Source organism: Monodon monoceros, unplaced genomic scaffold, assembly GCF_005190385.1.
Source record: "Monodon monoceros isolate NGI ecotype Baffin Bay Population unplaced genomic scaffold, NGI_Narwhal_1 Super_Scaffold_18, whole genome shotgun sequence".
NCBI lineage: Eukaryota > Metazoa > Chordata > Mammalia > Artiodactyla > Monodontidae > Monodon > Monodon monoceros.
Genome location: NW_021703774.1, coordinates 12,820,306 through 12,842,260, shown reverse-complemented (window position 1 = coordinate 12,842,260; position 21,955 = coordinate 12,820,306).

Below are 21,955 nucleotides of genomic sequence, written 5' to 3'. Positions count from 1 at the left end.
TGTCATGAATATATTCAACTTTCTATATACGATGAATATTTAGAATTTTAAGGAATTGTTTCATGAGAGCAATTACACCAAGGGTTAGAAATTCACTGGAAATTTTTATCAAAAAAGAAAGGATTTGAGTTTTCACTGATTACATTTTTTATCATGAGTAGTATTTTACTGTGTCTTTAGTGGGTAATAGAGTAATTTAGAGTATTAGTAATAACAGTAGACACTAATTCTGATATCATTTTGTGTCTATACTGTGAGGATGAACTAAGAATACACTGGTTTTAATTTTATCTCAGAATCTGTTCTTTAATTATATGATGTGATGAATTCACCCACATATTTATGCTCAAAACATAATTTCTTATGTAATTCGACCCATTAAAGAGTATTTTTGGATAATAACAAAATTTATCTAACTTCAGCACAAATAAAACTAGAGAAAATGGGACTATTAAAGTAACAAAATGAATTTTTTCTATGGAAAATGCACTGCTTTATTTGAATAATGTTTAAGATATTTTTTATATATCTTTATTGGAGTATAATTGCTTTACAATGTTTTGTTAGCTTCTCCTGCATAACAAAGTGAATCAGCCATACGTATACATATATCCCCATATCCCCTCCCTCTTGGGTCTCCCTCCCACCCTAGGTGGTCACAAAGCACCGCGCTGATCTCCCTGTGCTATGAGGCTGCTTCCTACTAGCTATCTGTTTTACATTTGGTAGTGCATATATGTCCATGCCACTCTCTCACTTTGTCCCAGTTTACCCTTCCCCCTCCCCGTGTCCTCAAGTCCATTCTCTATGTCTGCATCTTTATTCCTGTCCTGCCCCTAGTTTCTTCAGAAGCATTTTTTTTTCTTAGATTCCATAGTTGGTGGGAATGTAAATTGATACAGCCACTATGGAGAATAGTATGGAGCTTCCTTAAAAAACTAAAAATAGAACTACCATATCACCCAGCAATCCTACTACTGGGTGTATACCCTGAGAAAACCATAATTCAAAAAGAATCATGAGTCATGTACCACAATGTTCATCGCAGCACTATTTACAATAGCCGGGCATGGAAGTAACCTAAGTGTCCATCGACAGATGAATGGATAATGAATAATGTTTAAGATTTTTAATGTCCAACATTTTGAGTGACTAAATTATTTGAAGATTTATGAGGCGAATAAAAAAAATTTTAGTACTGGAGGAGATTAAAATCATTTAGTCTAACTCCATATTGGCAGTAATTAAACTGAAAGCCTGAGAAATCAAGCTATATTGACTTGATAAAGGTCAGAAATCTAGTTATCAATAGACTTTAGATTGAAACCGTGATTTGTACAATTTTTCTATAATCCATTGTTCCTAAAATAGGTCAAATATAGAGTATAGAAGATAAATAAATTTCTATTATTAAAAAAGAAATGAAAGCTGTCCATTATTAAGGATTTTCCACAAGTCAGACATACTACAAGTCACTTCAACATCAACCATCTTATTTAATCCTCCCAATAGCTTTAACTAGGAAGGCATTATTAATACCACTTTACAGATGAAAAAACTGAGACCCAGTGAGATTAATTTTTCCTAAGTCACACAGCTAAAAAGTATCAGACACAAAAATAGAGGCCAGACAGTTGGAAAAGAGAGGAAATACCTTACGACCCCGACTAATTTGTTATCCATTAGCCAAGCTCCACTTAGCCTGCTTGGCAAATGGCAGATGTATCGCCCCTTTTTTCAAACATGCTGACCAATGTCCAGGTTTATCAAAGGCCACACATAACACATACAAGTAAAACTCTTTACTGCTCCACCTTCACAAACTCTTCTGGGTAATCAATCACCTATGGACCACAATGGACTAGGGAAGTGGTATCTAGTCTATTAATCTCCATACTGAGAAAGTCAGAATGACTTAGCCTTTCTGCCTCATATGAACTAAATATGCATGAAAGTATTATTTATTATTTCTCCATTTTGGAAACTCTCCTTTAGGATAAAGTTAAAGCACAATTACTGAGAGACATTAGCCAAAATAAGTGTGCCTTTATTCCATTCTGTGAGAAAACATAAAAGACTGGCAGATGATCCATCTGCAGATGACTAAGTCCATATTTCAAAAATGAACTACTGGGCATATACCCTGAGAAAACCATAATTCAAAAAGAGTCATGTACCAAAATGTTCATTGCAGCTCTATTTACAATAGCCTGGAGATGGAAACAACCTAAGTGTCCATCATCGGATGAATGGATAAAGAAGATGTGGCACATATATACAATGGAATATCACTCAGCCGTAAAAAGAAACGAAATTGAGCTCTTTGTAATGAGGTGGATAGACTTAGAATCTGTCATACAGAGTGAAGTAAGTCAGAAAGAGAAAGACAAATACCGTATGCTAACACATATATATGGAATTTAAGAAAAAAAATATGTCATGAAGAACCTAGGGGTAAGACAGGAATAAAGACATAGACCTACTGGAGAACGGACTTGAGGATATGGGGAGCGGGAAGGGTAAGCTATGACAAAGCAAGAGAGAGGCATGGACATATACACACTACCAAACGTAAAATAGCTAGCTAGTGGGAAGCAGCCGCATAGCACAGGGAGATCAGTTCAGTGCTTTGTGACCGCCTGGAGGGGTGGGATAGGGAGGGTGGGAGGGAAGGAGAAGCAAGAGGGAAGAGATATGGGAACATATGTATATGTATAACTGATTCACTTTGTTATAAAGCAGAAATTAACACAACATTGTAAAGCAATTATACTCCAATAAAGATGTAAAAATTAAAAAAATGAATTGTGGATAAAGAACCAAAGATACTACCCATATTCTCAAAATTGGTGATTTTTCTAGTTTTGGTTTCAAGAAAATCTAGTTTTGCTAAGTTTCCAAGAATGAAGAGGAGCCTATGGAGTTGGATCTTACTCATTTTTATACTGCAAGGAGAAAGCATGTACTCAGATCCTCAAAGCCTCATGATCCTGGATGAGACACTTTATGTCTTGGCCTTATTTCCTCAGATGACAGCAGGAAAAAAGGGTAGCTATTTTGTAGAGCTGTTCTTGCTATTACTTGAGTTTATAAGTGTGCTTAGAACAGCACTAGATGCAGTACAAGTGCTACATAAGTGTGACTTATTTATGTTTTTAGGACTTTGAATGGAAGTTATTGCGTATTAATAAACCCCAATCCATCACTTCAGAAGCTTTTTTCCAATGTCATACAGACCCCTGACGATCTAGTTTACCCTTCTGAAGCACGCCAGTTATTTTATTTCTGTAAAAGAGCAAGGCCTGCTGTTGACAGCCTTGGTACTGTCTTTAGTGACTGAAAAAGAGCAACATTTTAAAACCGATGTGATATCTATCCTTTGGGAGTCAGAGCTGTCACTTTGATAATGATACTGTATTTCTAGAATGAGTATCTGAACCACAGTATTAACCCTTGGACGTTCAACACCATGTCAGCATGGCTTTAATGCTAATACAATTGAAAAACTGAAAGTTTCAAGCAAACAACTTGAACTTATTTCTTAAAGATGTGCAGTATCAGATAGATATTTGACTTTTTCTAACCTGAATTTATTCATTGTTTGGATTTAACTTCAGCTTGCAAGATCAATTTCGGCATTTCCAAGTATGTTTACAGGAGAAGGGAGAGTGGTTGACAGGATATATTTAACTCAGGAATGGTGGCAAAAGTCCAATGTCCTAGTCAGAGTTTGTGCTGCTTGAATTATTCTTTAGCCTCTTCCATGCATGCCAGGGCATATACTATAATCCTGAAGAGCAAAGAAGTGAACACTTGAAGAAACTGTCTAACTAAAATAGTTAGGAATTTGAGAATGTCAGACTGCAAGATTTGTGGTCCAATCAGTAAAAGGTAGGAAACTGAGAGGAGAAAAATTATTTTCCTTATTCAAGTGAGGAGACTATGCGAATCACCTCAGAGGCTATTAGAGACTCAGAGAGAAGCATCAAAAGCTTAACAGCAAAGTGGACCCTTCTTGACCAGGAAATTGGATTAGTCTGCCCTTATACTGAAAAACAAAAATGAGTGAATATTAAAGCAGGAGTCTGAGTAGCAGAGGAGTGGTTTATATGCAAGTGCAGATGCTGTCAGGGGAAATGAAAGGCTCCATATAATGGCCAAGAAGTTACATTCTCAGTCACATTTAATGAATTAATTATGATGAATGGAAGTAAAATGAGCTTGCTGAAAACTGGTGTGATGGAGTGGTTAAGGAGTCATCCGGGGGGACCAAACTTGATCGGTTCAAAGTCAGACTTGGTCATTAAAAATGACTTTGAAGATAATACTGACCTCAAAGGAATTGGGGGAGGACTTACTGAGTTAACTTTTGTGTGCAGCTGTGGAACTGAAAATGGGATAATCCATTTGGAAATTAATCGGTCAATTTCTCATAATGGTAAATATCCACCCATTACATGAATCTTCTAAGTATTTACTCAAGAAAATTAAAACATACGTATGTAGCAAAGATACCTTATGCTAGAATGTGTCTTTCTGAAAGCAGATATAAAAATACTGAATATTACAGTGGTTTTTATCAGAATTACAGAATTATGGTTGTTTTTTATTTTCTCCCTTTAGTCTAACTTTAGGAAATTGATTTTAGAAAATTTTAGGGTACGTAACAAGTTTTATGGCATTTATCTATTTGTTATCTGACTTTACCACTGTAGAGATGAGAAATATAGTAGAAGATGTCAAGTCTATCAATTCTTGGACATGAATAAGAGTTTCCCCAAAGTGTTTTGCTGTACTTTCCACAGGGCTGTGCTGTCTGAGCTAAATAAATATTGAGAAACTACTAGGTTCTGAGAAATTTCTGAGCAGAGAAGTTATTTAACCTTCTCAAAAAAGTCTGTGAGAAAAGTGCTATTATTTAACTGAAGAAATACAGAAAATTTCAAATCAAAGATGCTCAGCACCTTGCCCAGTTATAGAGTATTAGGGCCAATATTTTAAAAAACAAACAACTAAGTAGCTGAATGAACCCTAAAATTCAGGTTTTCCTTATTGTACCATGCTCTTCCACTAGTTTATTTTAAAATTATAAATCATATTTTATTAAAACTTATAAACCATATTTCCTTAAAACTTCTATTTATTGGGATGTAGGGACCTTTAGAACCTTTGACATAGCATTATTATTTTTTAATATCTTTATTGGAGTATAATTGATTTACAATGTTGTGTTAGTTTCTGCCATACAACAAAGTGAATCAGCTATATGTATACATATATCCCCATATCCCCTCCATTTTGAGCCTCCCTCCCACCCTCCCTATCCCACCCCTCTAGGTGGTCACAAAGCATCGAGCTGATTTCCCTGTGCTATGCAGCAGCTTCGCACTAGCCAACCATTTTAGATTTGGTAGTGTATATATGTCAATGCCACTCTCTCACTTCGCCCCAGTTTCCACTTCCCCCACCGTGTCCTCAAGTCCGTTCTCTACATCTGTGTCTTGGTGCCTTGCCACTAGGTTCATCAGTACCGTTTTTTTAGATTCCATATATGTGTATTAGCATACAGTATTTGTTTTTCTCTTTCTGACTTACTTCACTCTGTATGACAGACTCTAGGTCCATCCACCTCACTGCAAATAATTCAGTTTTGCTCCTTTTTATGGCTGAGTAATATTCCATTGTATATATGTGCCACATCTTCTTTATCCATTCATCTGTCGATGGACACTTAGGTTGTTTCCATGTCCTGGCTATTGTAAATAGAACACAGCATTATATAAACTATTTTCATTGCTATGCAGGGAATGTTTGTGTTCCCCCAAATTCATATGCTGAAGCCCTAAGCCCCAGGGTATTCAGTATTTGGAAGTGGGACCTTTGGGAGGTAATTACATTTAGATATGGTCACGAGGGTGTGCCCCTCATAATAGGCTTTAACAGGATTAATGTCATTATAAGGAAAGGAAGAGAGAGAGAGAGAGAGAGAGAATCTCCATGCATGCAGAAATAAGAGGTCCTGTGAGCACATGTTTAGGTGGTGGTGGCTGCCTGTAACACAAAAATAGGACCCTCACCAAGAATTGAATCTGCTGGCATCTTGATTTTGGACTTCTCAGCCTCCAAAACTGTGAAAAATAACTGTCTGCTGTTTAAGCTACTCAGTCAATGGTATTTTGTTATCACAGCCAGAGCTAAGACATTCATTTAATATAGTTTCTAGATTGTATTGCATTTTTTTAAAGACCTATGTTCAGTCTCTTAAAATAACCTATAATAGAAAAGAATCTGCAAAAGAATCTATGCCTATACCTGTATCTATCTATATGTATGTATACCTATCTCACTCTCTCTATATATATGAATCACTTTGCTATACACCTGAAAACAACACAATATTGTGAATCAACTATAGTTCAATAAAAATGTTTTAAAACAACAATAAAAAACAATAAACTAAAAGCTTTTGTACAGCAAAGGAAACCATAAACAAAACAAAAAGACAACCCTTAGAACAGGAGAAAATATTTGCACATGAAGCAACCGACAGGGGATTAATTTCGAAAATATACAAAGAGCTCATGCAGCTCAAAAAACCCCACAAATAACCCAATTAAAAATTGGGCAGAAGATCTAAATAGACATTTCTCCAAAGAAGACATACAAATGGACAAAAAGTACATGAAAAGATGCTCAGCATCACTAATTATTAGAGAAATGCAAATCAAAACTACAATGAGGTGTCACCTCACACCAGTCAGAATGGCTATCATCAAAAAATCTACAAACAATAAATGTTGGAGAGGGTATGGAGAAAAGGGAAGCTTCCTACACTGTTGGTGGGAATGTAAATTGATACAGCCACTGTGGAGAACAGTATGGAGGTTCCTTAAAAAACTAAAAATAGAAACTACCACATTAACCAGAAATCCCACTCCTAGGCATATACCTGGAGTAAAACCATGAGAAAAGATACATGCACCCCAACGTTCATTGCAGCACTATTTACAAGAGCCAGGACATGGAAGCAACCTAAATGTTCATCAACAGAGGAATGGATAAAGAAGATGTGGTACATATATACAATGGAATATTACCCAGCCATAAAAGAGAACAAAATAATGTCATTTACAGCAACGTGGATGGACCTAGAGATTGTCATACTGAGTGAAGTAAGTCAGACAGAGAAAGACAAATATCATATGATATTGCTTATATGTGGAATCTAAAAAATAGGGTAGAAATGAAGTTATTTACAAAACAGAAGTAGAGTCATGGATGTAGAAAACAAACATGGTTACCAGGGGAAGGGGTGTGGTAAATTGGGAGACTGTGATTGACATCTACACATTACTATATAAAATAGGTAACTAATAAGAACCTGCTGTATAGAACAGGGAACTTTACTCTGTAATGGTCTATATGGGAAAAGAATCTAAAAAAAAAAAATAGTGGATATATGTATATGTGTAACTGATTCACTTTTCTGTACACCTGAAAATAACACAACATTGTAAATCAACTATACTCCAATAAAAATTAAAAGTAAAATAAAAGCTTATACTAAAAATTTTAAAAAAACCAAAAAACAAAGGCTCTTTACTGAACTTTCCTACTGGTTGCTAAATCTGCCTGGTCTCTGACCTGTGAGACTGGTCATACCTGTGTATATGGTGTTATACGTGGGTGCCCATGGAGCCCACAGCCCCAGAATTGATATAGGTGCTCAAGTACCAATGTTTGGAGTTCCACCTGTGCCAACATGCAGGCCATGTGGATTCAGAAATTGCTACAGATATATCTGTTTAGCTATAGCTACTGGCTGTACACAATTATCATACCATTTATAAGCAATGTCAACATCTGAATCTGTGCCAGAAAGATACTTCGACCTCATCAGATTTGTCTAAACTATTATGTCCTTCTTCCTCACTGCATGAACCCGATGGCCCAGAGGGCAGGAAAAACAATTTTAAGCCTTTTTTCTCCCTCTTTCTATCTTCCTTTTCATGTTTCCCTAATTTACCAAAACAATCCCTCAATCTAGAAAGGGCAGACCTCTTTTTTATTTACTTTCTAAATTAATATTTTAAATAATATCTACAGAAAATCAACATATATTTTGCCTTTTAATAGATTCTATTTTTAGAACTATTTACTTGCTACAGAATCCTATTTTTACTCTCAGGATCTAAATTTTAATTTACAGTTAGTTTTTACAATTTTTCTAGATTAATTGCAAAATATCCGCCCCTACCTCTACCACAGGCAGATGAAAGCCTTGGGCTAAGGAAAGAGACTTAGTTAAGTGAAGGCAAGAGACAAATGAAACTACATGAATATTTCATAGAAATATATACCAATTTACAAAATGTGTTTTTGGCTACCAAAAATGTGACTGGGACACCCTCCTAAGTTCTGTGTGTTGTATATTTCAGTGACTTCACATTATTCTCATTCCAAGAAATGCCACAGTGTCTTGCATTTTTTTTACTTATATAAGCAATACGCCTTTCTGAGTGTTCAGTATAAGTCTCATGTTCTATATGAAATTGTTTTCAATACTTTTAGAACTGAATGATCTCCACAGTCAATAAATAACTGGCAAGCCCTCCTGTGTGGAAGGTGTGGTCTGGTCACTGTCTTTTTTTTTTTTTTTTTTTTTTTTTTGCGGTACGTGGGCCTCTCACCGTTGTAGCCTCTTCCGCTGCAGAGCACAGGCTTCGGACGCGCAGGCTCAGTGGCCATGGCTCACGGGCCCAGCGGCTCCGCGGCATGTGGGATCTTTCCGGACCGGGGCACGAACCCGTGTCCCCTGCATCGGCAGGCGGACTCTCAACCACTGCGACACCAGGGAAGCCTCCTGGTCACTGTCTTTAAGGAATTTATACACAAACTTATGTAGACAAACTTTGCCTAGAGCTTGTAAATATCTTTGGCTTTGTGAGCCATATGAGGGCTCTGTCACATTTCTACCTCCCCTCCTCTTCCTCCTCCTCCTCCTTTTCTTCCTCCATCCTTTATAAGCATTTTTTTAAAAAGTTTAAAAATGTAAAGGCTTTGCTGCAATTTGCCCAATGTACTTTAGTTTGCTGATCCCTGTCCTAGATCAAGAGGGTGGATAATAAATACACAGGTGTAGCTGCCTGTGTGTATATGTGTGTGTGGTGTGTGTGTGCATGTAGTAAATGAATGCCATGATAGAGAAACGGGTCGGTGTCTATTTTAGGTAGAAATATCAGAGAAATGGCTTCATTTGGAGCAAAACCTTGAACATAATGAGTGAAATAATGTAGCCATGTAGAGATCTGAGACATCAATCTAGGCAGAAGGAATAGTAGGTGGAAATTTCCTCAGCTGAGGAAAAGAAAAATCAGTATGACTTGGATGGAGTGAAAAAGTTAAAGTCGGATGAGTTACACAATCAGAGACAATAGGGACAATACCACTTGGAGTGGTAAAGGTCATGGTGGCCATTAGGGCTGTAACGGAAGCCATTGGAGGGTGGAGGCAACTGACTCAGGAATTAGAGAAGCTGGAAGATGGCATTCCCTGCCATCTTGGAACGGAATCTTGGGTGGAAGTGGGACTGCAGCACAGCTGCTGCTTCATACCAGAAAGATGTGCCAGCATATCCAAGACAGTGTGCGTTTTACGCACCACCACTGACTCCACAGTGACCTTCTAAATAAATGTGTCTCTGCTTCATTCCTGCTCATCATCTAGTGAGATGGATGGATAGACAGCTTGACTACTTTCCTTTCCATATACAAAACAAAAGTGATGCAGCCAATAAAGAAAAGAGATTTCATGAAAGAGAAACTGAACAACTTGCAATGCTGTCCTGCTGTCAGTAAAATGAGGACTCAGAACTAGTCTCAGATGTTGTCTTGTCAGTATTGGGGATTAGTAACCCTGACAAAGATGTATTCAGGGATGATAGTAGATTAATAGAGACAGATATGTCACAGTAGAAATAATGTATAACTCTATTGAGAGGTTTTGCAACAAGGACAAGCAGACAAATAACAGGCATCAGAAAGGGGGTATTTCTTTTTTTTTTAACATCTGTATTGGAGTATATTTGTTTTACAATATTGTGTTAGTTTCCGCCGTATAACAAAGCCAATCAGCTATATGTATACATATATCCCCATATCCCCTTCCTCTTGCATCTCCCTCCCACCCTCCCTATCCCACCCCTCTAACTGGTCACAAAGCAGCGAGCTGATCTACCTGTGCTAAGCGGCTGCTTGCCACTAGCTATCTATCTTACATATCGTAGTGTGTATATATCCATGCCACTCTCTAACTTCATCCCAGCTTACCCTTTCCCCTCCCCATGTCCTCAAGTCCATTCTCTACGCCTGCGTATTTATTCCCGTCCTGCCCCTAGGTTCTTCAGAACTTTTTTTTTTTTTTAGATTCCATATATAGGTTAGTATACAGTATTTGTTTTTCTCTTTCTGACTTACTTCACTCTGTATGACAGACTCTAGGTCAATCCACCTCTCTACAAATAACTCAGTTTCGTTTCTTTTTATGGCTGAGTAATATTCCATTGTATATATGTGCCACATCTTCTTTATCCATTCATCTGATGATGGACACTTAGATTGCTTCCCTGTCCTGGTTATTGTAAATAAAGCTGCAATGAATATTGTGGTACTTGACTCTTTTTGAATTATGGTTTTCTCAGGGTATAAGCCCAGTAGTGGGATTGCTGGGTCATATGGTAGTTCTAGTTTTAGTTTTTTAAGGAACCTCGATACTGTTCCCCATAGTGGCTGTATCAATTTACATTCCCACCAACAGTGCAAGAGGGTCCCCTTTTCTCCACACCCTCTCCAGCATTTATTGTTTGTAGATTTTTTGATGATGGCCATTCTGACTGGTGTGAGGTGACACTTCATTGTAGTTTCGATTTGCATTCCTCTAATGATTAGTGACGTTGAGCATCTTTTCATGTGTTTGTTGGCAATCTGTATATCTTCTTTGGAGAAATGTCTGTTTAGGTCTTCTGCCCAATTTTGGATTGGATTGTTCATTTTTTTGATATTCAGTTGCATGAGCTGCTTGTAAATTTTGGAGATAAATCTTTTGTCATTTGCTTCATTTGCTAATATTTTCTCCCATTCTGAGGGATGTCTTTTCATCTTGTTTATGGTTTCCTTTGCTGTGCAAAAGCTATTAAGTTTCATAAGGTCCCATTGGTTTATTTTTGTTTTTATTTCCATTTCTCTAGGAGGTGGGTCAAAAAGGACCATGCTGTGATTTATGTCATAGAGTGTTCTGCCTATGTTTTTCTCTAAGAGTTTTATAGTCTCTGGCCTTACATTTAGGTCTTTAATCCATTTTGAGTTTATTTTTGTGTATGGTATTAGGGAGTATTCTAATTTCATTCTTTTAAATGTAGCTGTCCAATTTTCCCAGCACCACTTATTGAAGAGGCTGTCTTTTCTCCATTGTATATTCTTGCCTCCTTTATCAAAAATAAGGTGACCATATGTGTGTGGGTTTCTCTCTGGGCTTTCTATCCTGTGACATTGATCTATATTTCTGTTTTTGTGCCAGTTCCACACTGTCTTGATTACTGTAGCTTTGTAGTATAGTCTGAAGTCCGGGAGCCGGATTCCTCCAGCTCCGTTTTTCTTTCTCAAGATTGCTTTGGCTATTCGGGGTCTTTTGTGTTCCCATACAAATTGTGAAATTCTTTGCTCTAGTTCTGTGAAAAATGTCATTGGTAGTTTGATAGGGATTGCACTGAATCTGTAGATTGTTTTGGGTAATAGAGTCATTTTCAGAATGTTGACTCTTCCAATCCAAGAACATGGTATATCTCTCCATCTGTTTGTATCATCTTTAATTTCTTTCATCAGTGTATTATAGTTTTCTGCATACAGCTCTTTTGTCTCCCTAGGTAGGTTTATTCTTAGGTATTTTATTCTTTTTGTTGCAATGGTAAATGGGAGTGTTTCCTTAATTTCTCTTTCAGATTTTTCATCATTAGTGTATAGGAATGCAAGAGATTTCTGTGTATCAATTTTGTATCCTGCTACTTTACCAAGTTCACTGATTAGCTCTAGTAGTTTTCTGGTAGCATCTTTAGGATTCTCTATGTCTCATGTCATCTGCAAACAGTGACAGTTGTACTTCTTTTCCAATTGGGATTCCTTTTATTTCTTTTTCTTCTCTGATTGCCATGGCTAGGACTTCCAAATCTATGTTGAATAATAGTGGTGAGAGTGGACATCCTTGCCTTGTTACTGATCTTAGAGGAAATACTTTCAGTTTTTCACCACTGAGAATGATGTTTGCTGTGGGTTTGTCATATATGGCCTTTATTATTTTGAGGTAGGTTCCCTCTATGCCAACTTTCTGGAGAGTTTTTATCGTAAATGGGTGTTGAATTTTGTCAAAAGCCTTTTCTATATCTATTGAGATGATCATATGGTTTTTCTTCTTCAATTTGTTAATATGGTGTATCACATTGATTGATTTGCATATATTCAAGAATCCTTGCATCCTCAGGATAAATCCCACTTGATCATGGTGTATGATCCTTTTAATGTGTTGTTGGATTCTGTTTGCTAGTATTTTGTTGAGGACTTTTGCGTCTATATTCATCAGTGATATTGGTTTGTAATTTTCCTTTTTGTAGTATCTTTGTTTGGTTTTGGTATCAGGGAGATGGTGGCCTCAGAGAATGAGTTTGGGAGTGTTCCTTTCTCTGAAATTTTTTGGAAGAGTGTGAGAAGGATGGGTGTTAGCTCTTCTCTAAATGTTTGACAGAATTCACCTGTGAAGCCATCTGGTCCTGGACTTTTGTTTGTTGGAAGATTTTTAATCACAGTTTCAATGTCAGTGCTTGTGATTGGTCTGTTCATATTTTGTATTTCTTCCTGGTTCATTCTTGGAAGGTAATACCTTTGTAAGAATTTGTCCTTTTCTTCCAGGTTGTCCATTTTATTGGCAAAGAGTTGCTTGTAGTAGTCTCTGCGGATGCTTTGTATTTCTGTGGTGTCTGTTGTAACTTCTTTTCCTTTTCCAAATTTATTGATTTGAGTCCTCTCTCTCTTTTTCTTGATGAGTCTGGCTATTGGGTTTTCAATTTTGTTTATCTTCTCAAAGAACCAGCTTTTAGTTTTATTGATCTTTGCTATTGTTTTCTTTGTTTCTAGTTCATTTATTTCTGCTCTGATCTTTATGATTTCTTTCCTTCTGCTAACTTTGGGTTTTGTGTGTTCTTCTTTCTCTAGTTCTTAGGTGTAAGGTTAGATTGTTTATTTGAGATTTTTCTTGTTTCTTGAGGTAGGCTTGTATAGCTATAAACTTCCCTCTTAGAACTGCTTTTGCTGCATCCCGTAGGTTTTGGATCATCGTGTTTTCATTGTCATTTGTCTCTAGGTATTTTTTGATTTCCTCTTTGATTTCTTCAGTGATCTCTTGGTTATTTAGTAACGTATTGTTTAGCCTCCATGTGTTTGTGTTTTTTACGTTTTTTTCCCTGTAACTCATTTCTAATCTCAAAGCATTGTGGTCAGAAAAGATGCTTGATATGATTTCAATTTTCTTAAATTTACTGAGGCGTGATTTGTGACCCAAGATGTGATCTATCCTGGAAAATGTTCCATGCACACTTGAGAAGAAAGTGTAATCTGCTGTTTTTGGATGAGAGAGAGAATTTTGAAGAAAAATTGGTAGAACTTTTGAGTGCCTGAAAAGATGTTTGAGCATTTCAAAAAATTAGTGATCAGTATGTTACGCATCTGCAGAAACACTTGGAATAATTAGAAAACTAAGCAAATAACAATTGTGGCAATGATTAAGTCCAGGAAAAAAATGTTTTGCAAAAGAGTTGTAATCCATGTATCACTGGATTTAACTCTGCACAATGTTCACAGTCATAATAGTGTAAAAATTATTGTTCACTTGTGCATCTAGCAACAGGGAGAGGACAGACGATAGGAAGGGGAGTGCAGAAGAACTAATGCCTCAATTGAAAAAGCATAGTCTATAGATAATATCAGTATATTTCAGCATTTTAAAAACTATTCATACATATGAGATTACTTTTAGAAGAACTTTATGACTGGTAAATTCACTTTTGAGATTCTACTCTATTTGTTAAAATATTCATATTTGTGGTGAATTAAAACAAAACCTTATTGTAGCAAATAAATTAAAAATTAACTGGGACCCTGACAGCTCAGCCTCAAGTCCTCAACGGCCATTTATTTCCTTTTGCCAACATGTAGTCAAGTTTCTATTTTCTATAAGGTTTGAAACCTATTAGATAAGCTATAAATGCTTAAATTTTCAAAACATTTGTTTATGATGCTATTTTATGTGCCCACATGATAAATATGTGAAAATAACTTAATCTTTATCATTATCACCACCATCTGCATCACCTTCCAAATAGTCATGTCTATTTTCTGCCAAAAGGTAGTGCATCAGAACAGTGACATCCAATAATTGCTGGCCATTCCCTTCTAGCTGTTACATGAAGGAATATTTGGTTGGGTGAAGCTCAGAGAAACATGGGGTTTGTATTCAAGACTGAAATTACCCATTGTTCAGGGCTTTAGAATCAATATAGTTATCATTTAATAATCATTACCTTTAATAATGTCTCCTTGGTATTGCCTGAGGGAGTGAGCAGCAGTAACTGAAATTCAACCACATATTTTAAAAGAAATATTCAATAGCATTTTTCCTTCAGAATAAGTTACCTTATTTAGGTAAATACTGGGAGAGTATGTATATTTAGTACATATGAGGTCTGGCTTAACTTTAATTTTGGCAAATCAATAACTAGCAAGATGTAGGAAATGTCACAGTCTCATCTAAATTCTCCATGTTTTTTGTTTATTTGAATGAATGAACAAGTGCTATAATGACTATCAAAGTTAAGTACCGTGTTGAAAGAACTTCTCCTCAACAGTTTTTTGTTTTGGTTTTTTTCCTGCCCACCATATCAGATTTTGCAAGGCATTTAAATGATTTGTCAGAAGTGAATGTGCTTAGTAGTCCAGGCAGTGAAGGGACCTTGAACAACAATTTTCATCAGAATAAGTAAAAAATCAGTGTTAAGAATAAAAGTTATTAGAAAATAAATGACTACAACTTCAAAAAGACAATATTGTGTTTTAGATAACTACTGAAAGGAGTTTAAAAGAATCAAATGGTTTGAAGTATTCAGTGTGCAATTTAACAAATTAATAATTTTAACATATGCCTTATGTAATTTAGATAGACATCAGTCAGTTTAAACATTCAGAAAAAAATGGATGCTTTATAAGCAGAGCTATAAGATGTCTGTTTAGAGTACATATTTTCAAAATTTTATAAACTGTTTCCAAAACTATAAAAGAGTATTTTATGTTACCATTTGAATATTTTTAGTATTGAAGAACAACCTTTTACATTTCAAATCTAAAGATATTCTAACATAACATGTCCTTTTTCATATAGTAGCAGTATTTGATCTAACTTGTTAATTTTTATTCATAGTTAAATTTTAACATTACATGACAAAAATATTTAGGTGGAAAATTTTTATAATGCTTGAGGAGTTTTCTAAGGCTTTCAAAATCATATACAGTTTCTGCTCCAGCAATGGTTGACACCATTCTAAGACTGTCAAGATAGAATTCATTAACATATATAACTAAATCTACATCTTTTATAGAAATAGCATGGAACCTGCACTCCTTGACAGATTAAAGAAAGCTGTATCCTAAATTGTGCAAATTAAGCCTCTGTTACAAAACTTACCCAAATCAAAGACCCACCATTTGCCTCTTATGACAGGATAAAAATAAGAGTCTCATAGAAACAAAATAAAAAAAGACAGTCTGTCATTCTATCTTAAAGAAAACATCTGTCAGGAACCCTTCAAAAATAATTGGGAAGAAAACGTGTTAGGTTCTGCAACCCACTGAGTCATTTTAAGGTGCATTTGAGCATGTTAGAAATGGTATTTTTTATGATCAACCTAGTTGTGCAGTGATGTATTTCCAGAATTTCCTCAAACTTGCTTTAAAATAACTATTTTGATTTTAACCTTAAGCATTTATTCCATTAAAAGAAAACTTTTAAATTTCCCTAGGCTGGCTCTCAACGTTCTAGTAGACTGTACATATTTTATTTCTAAATTCACTGTGCTGTGATTTCGTCTGAAAAATATTGTTAGACCTATTGTATCTTAGAAAAATGTAGTCTAGATTTTAGTTTTTAATTTCTCTGTTAAGGAAATTCATATATTCCTCTGAGAAGGTAATGCTGATATGTATAATTTGTCAATTAAAGGAAAGATCATTTTTTCCATTAAACAACAGCACTCATCAGTTTGTCAAGTTTGTCTACTTGTTACTTTCTTCCAATCATTTGCCATCCACAGCAGAAGAGAGGCATGTCTTTTCAACTTTCTCTCTCCCTACAATGCCTTAAATATAGCTCAATATAAGTTTATTAATTTTAAATATATGTATAAAATTGTATTTATAAGCTATTATTTGAAGCCAAGACTGGTAACAACATTCCTAACTATTCATATTCTATTAGAATTATGATAGCTTGTTAAATTTTAGCTACCCTCTTTGACCTGATATATGAAAATAACTTTTTGATGTAAAATTTTATTAAAAAGAAGATTAATTTTGTTAAATGAAAAGCACTTCCAAGATTAGAAGATTTGTATTTCATGTCATCTAATTTTACAATTTCCTACCTTCAGCCAGTGTTGATAACTTCAAATTCAGTGTGTCTGGGAGTGATGATATGACTGCCAATCCATGAATCCTGCCTGTTAAATTCTGTTAAGCTCTTATCCATTCTTAACTCCCTTAACCCACTCATTCTTCCCCACCTGCTCTGAGTCCTATTCTTTCAATAACATCTATAAACAAACAACAATACACACACACACACACACACACGTATAAAATATTCCACTAATTAGGAGAAGCAAGAGGATATGATACAAAAGGCTGAATGAGACAGGTCCTTCTCAATGACACATTTTTACATCATTTTGTCTCTCAAATACCGGGTCCAAAATATACTAGGCAATGATCATTAACAGAAAAACAATCCCTTCCCCCAAATCAATTTTTACAATATAATTCCAAACTAACCTAATTTGTTAAAGTAGACGCATACTCCCTATAATTACTTGATTGGCACAGTAAATAATACATAAGTTATTTAATGCATATTCACTGAAACAATAGATGCATTTTTTAAACTAGAACTTCACTGTAGAAATACTGTGTTTTTAGTAGCCAAAGCATTAGACTGGCAGCCAAAATTTCTGATCATGTGACTACTCTCTGAATAGCTGCAATGCATGTGGAAAGAGAGTGTTTCTTTACAACAATTTTCTCTGTTTTGTTGGTATTGATTTATAAAAAGCTTTTGTAACACTGAGATCCATAAACATAGGAGTTTAAACCAGCTAGATTCAGTTTTCTCTCATGTAGCAGTCCTGAGGTAAACATTCCAGGACTGGCAAAATGACTGCCATCTTCTGTATGTTGATTTTATCTCTGCATCCATTCACCTCTCACTTTGCCAGTCAGAAGGAAAAAGAAACACAGAAGACACTCAAAATGCATATATTTGAAGGGCAGGGCTGGAAAATACTCATGTCTGCTCACATTGCGTTGGTCAGAATTTCATCGCTTAGTTAAAACTGTAACTAGGTAGGCTGGGAAGAGCCTAACCGGGGTCGGGAATGGGGATTTGTGCCCAGCTAGAAGTTATAATATTAAAGGAAGAGCAATAAAAGAAATGTAGGTGAACAAGTCTTTGTCACATTGTGCCTCTTACTTTGTATAAAGTAGGCATAATGATACTTTACATAGGTATTAGCTTCCTATTAACGTAGAATAAATGATAACAAGCATAGTTACAATGCTGTTGTTGTTGTTCTAGTTTGGGTACTACTGGTTTCTTTAAGTATCATTTTGGTGAAGATGCTGTTTCTATAAATGTCTTAAATGCTTTCTTGTGACCTATCACTTGTCAAATGATGAGGGCTCTCAAGATACTCTTCCCCTTGTAAAACAAAAACACAACTCTTCTTTCTTTAAAAAAAATTTTTTTTTTGGATAAATTTTCAGGTATAGACCAGTCAGGCTAAGACAGTAATAAAATTACGTGTAACCAAGTTTCCTTCTCAATTCATGCTTTCAATCATATATAATTAATATAAATTGGGAAAGTTGGTAATTCAACAACATTTATTGGTTACCTATTCAACTTTGTATACAATGTCAGACTATCACTGTAGGACAATGGATTAATTACATTGGGGTGACAAAACAGGCCTACCATAAGAGGTAAGTGTTAAAGACCCAAAGTAAGATTGAAGGATGAATATAAGCTTGACAAGTGGATGAAGGTGTAGCTAAAAAGTGTGTGGTAGCGAGAAGGTATTCTCAGCAGAAAGAGGCACATTAGCAGTAGCATTCTGAGTTAAAATTCCGTGGTGGGCCTGGGAAATTATGAGTTTCATGTAGATGTTATATACAGAGTATATGGTGATCAGGGGTCCTGAAGAAGAAAAACCTATTCTATACCTACAATCTTAGTTTCCTTACACCCTTGTACTTTCATCATATCTGATGGACAAATCTCCATGCTGGACCAATAGGTGGGGTTCAGGTTGGTGAATGATTTTCTATATTCTTCCCCCTTTCAACACTATATCAAAACTTTATTGCTCTTCACGGAAACAACTGGTGTCCTTGTTTCCTTTTTGAAACTCTTCAAATTTGGAAAATCTGCCAGCATGATCTGACTAAAATAAATCTGTGTATATAGATTTGACACTTAATTTTTTCTGTATGTCTGTATTGCATACAGGAGAAAGTCCAAGGTGTTTTGTAAGGCATAAAAAATCCTTCCATGTTCTCACAGCTGCTTACTCTACAAACTTAATCTCTAATGCCTCCTTACCTTCTATATTAGGACCTCATAACACTTCTGGATAAACTGCTTGCTGCCCTCATCATGTTGTTTCCCCTGTCTTTCTCCCTCATTGGCTAAAGGCTATTCATTATTTACACATCTCCGCCTTATTCATGTTATTCAATTACGCTTTATTTACCCTTTTTATCTTCAGTAGTAAACTCAAGGTCAGTAAAATGTTAGGAACAAAATAAGTCATTGTGAAGTGCTGATTGATGCTTGGGATGGTGGAGCATTTTAAATTCCTGAACTTTAAGAAAATTTCTATCACTATTTCACAGATGAGGGAAAAGATAGTTCGAATGTCAAAAGAAAAGCTAAACTGATGGATACTAAGTTCTGTATTGAACTTAAGGTTATTAACGTGTAATAAATATTTATTCAAATTGTTCCTGTGTTACAGATGGTTGTTCCCCTCTATTGGTCCCCTCTCTAGAGTTAGCTTTCATAAGCAATAGTGGAAAAGTTAAAGTTGTGTATATACGTGCACACACACACATACACACACTGTGGTCCAGTTAGCAACAAATCAAGTGGTGACTATTTAAATTATACAAGAAGAAAGGGTCAAGATGGCAGAGGAGGAGGAGGACGTGGAACTCGCCTCACCCCACAAAGGCATCAAGAACACATCTACCAATGGAACAGTTCTCACACAGCACTGGCTGAACACTAGCAGAGGACCTCAGACACCTAAAAGGACAAGAAAGATCCCCACATAACCAGGTAGGATGAAAGAAAGAGGAAGTGAAAAGGAAGAGGAGAGGAAGTAGGATGGAACCTGTACACCTGCGGGGAAGCTGAAGCCTTCCTGAATCTGGGGAAGCCCCCTCACCAATGGGGAGATCAGCTGGGATAGAAGGGGAGCTTTGGAGGCTCAGAGGAGAATGCAGCGATCAGTCTGTGGCAGGCAGGACAGACTGAGACCTACACAAATGGTCTGTGACATAGCCCTGCGTGCCCCAGTCTGAGACGAGTGCCTGTCGGTGCACACGGGGGCTGGGGGCTGGGTGCTGGAACGTGGGGTTTGGAGAGCAGACCTGGGGAGGGGGTTGCTACTGGCTGTGAGGAGACAGCCTGAGGGGATGGGAGTTAGGAGTTCTGCAACGGGAAATGCTTGTGGAGAAAGCCTGTACTGCCATAGAAGCAAAGCGCCATTGTTTAGTGATGCACAAGGGGCAGGGCTGCTATTGCAGCCTCTCTCCTCACTCACCAGCCCCTGCCTCCCCAGGCACCAGGGAGGGCTCCTGCTGGAGTAGCTTGAGCACCCCTAGCCATCACCTCCTCTGCCCCCTCCCCACCTAGGCGGTCCGCTTGCCCTGATCACCACCTCACCTCCCTCCTGCCTGACGGGCTCACACATTCTGATAGCCAACCTGGCACCCTCTTGCCTGGGGAGCCCATGCACCCTGATCGCTGCACCCCCATCCTCCCACCTGACAGGCTTGTGTGCTCCGGAAGCCTCAGGAGCAGATGCCGCTGGGTGGCCCACACGCAGAGGGGGGGCTGAAACCACAGCTGAGCCCCAGGGGCTGTGTGACTAAGGAAGAGGAACTGAAATCTCTCCTCGCAGCTGCACGAACCATGGAGTTACATCTCTGCTGATGGCTTCCTAAATTCAGAGCCTGTGGAACAACCGAATGGACAAAAGTGCTCCTGCAGCTGAGACTGGTCTGGCTTTAGAAGCTGTGGGCTCTGTGGGCACGTAGACTCAGGGGTTGGGCCAGGCCAGAGTCTGAGCTGCTCCACAGCTCCCAGAGGAGATCCAGGTACACAATTAGTGCAGTCCTGGGACCTGACCTCCGTGGATCTGAGCCAGTGGCCTGGTGAAAACAACGCCTGAGAATCACCAGGACCAACTGACTGCATATCCACGGTTAAGGTGGGACCAAGAGCAGTGCCAACAATAGGGTACTTTGTGAGCCTGCACAGTTGGTGAAAGGGGACACAACAGAGCATACTCATGGGTGAACACCTCCAGAGGGGGAAAACTCAGTGGCTTCCCTCCCAGTGGCAATGCTCCAATCCTGCCACCTTTGCACTGCAGATCAGAAACACAGCTAACAAACAGATCTGGGGGCTTCTACTCCAACAACTGGGGAACAGACCTGGCCCTGACAGGGCAGTGACAACCACAGAGCAAAAAGGAGGCCCTGCTCAATATCAAGGGTGGGCTCTGGTCACTAAAACAACAGTCAAACCCCCTATCAAAGGGATAATAGCCAACATACACTGAGGAAAAAGGTGGCAGTCATCCATACTAAAAAAAGCCCTCACACCAAAAAATATATATAAAAATTTAAAAATAAACCCACGCAGCCTACACAGGGACATTCCCACATAAAAATAGCCCTCCAAGACAGTCTGAGGATCTGACACCAGGAGAAAGAACCTCCAGAGCATTTAGCCTTGAAAGCCAGTGGGGCTTGAGTGCAGGAGCTCCACAGGGCTGGGGGAACAGCGACTCCACTCTTGGAGGATGCACACAAGGTCTCACCTCCACTGTGACCCAGCACAAAGCAGTACGTCCATAGGAACCTGGGCAGATCTACCTAGGGGTCTTTAAATATCTCCTGGAGAGGTGGGGGTTGGCTGTAGCTCACTGTGGGGGTGAGGGGATGGATAGTGGAGGCCCCAGGGAATATTACTTGGTGTGAGCTCTCCTGAAGGTTGACGCTTCGGCACCAAAACCCAGCCCCATTCAACAGCCTGCAGGCTCCAGTGCTGGAATGCCTCAGGCCAAACAACCAGCAAAACAGGAACACAGCCCCACCCATCAGCAGAAAGTCTGCCTAAAGTCATACTAACCTCACAGACACCCCAAAACACACCCCTTAACACATTCCTGCCCACCAGAGGGACAAGGCCCAGTTCTACCCACCAGAGTGCAGACACCAGTACCTCCCAACAGGAAGCATGCACAAGCCACTGAACCAACCTCACCCACCAAGGGGCAGACAACAGAAGCAAGAGGAAC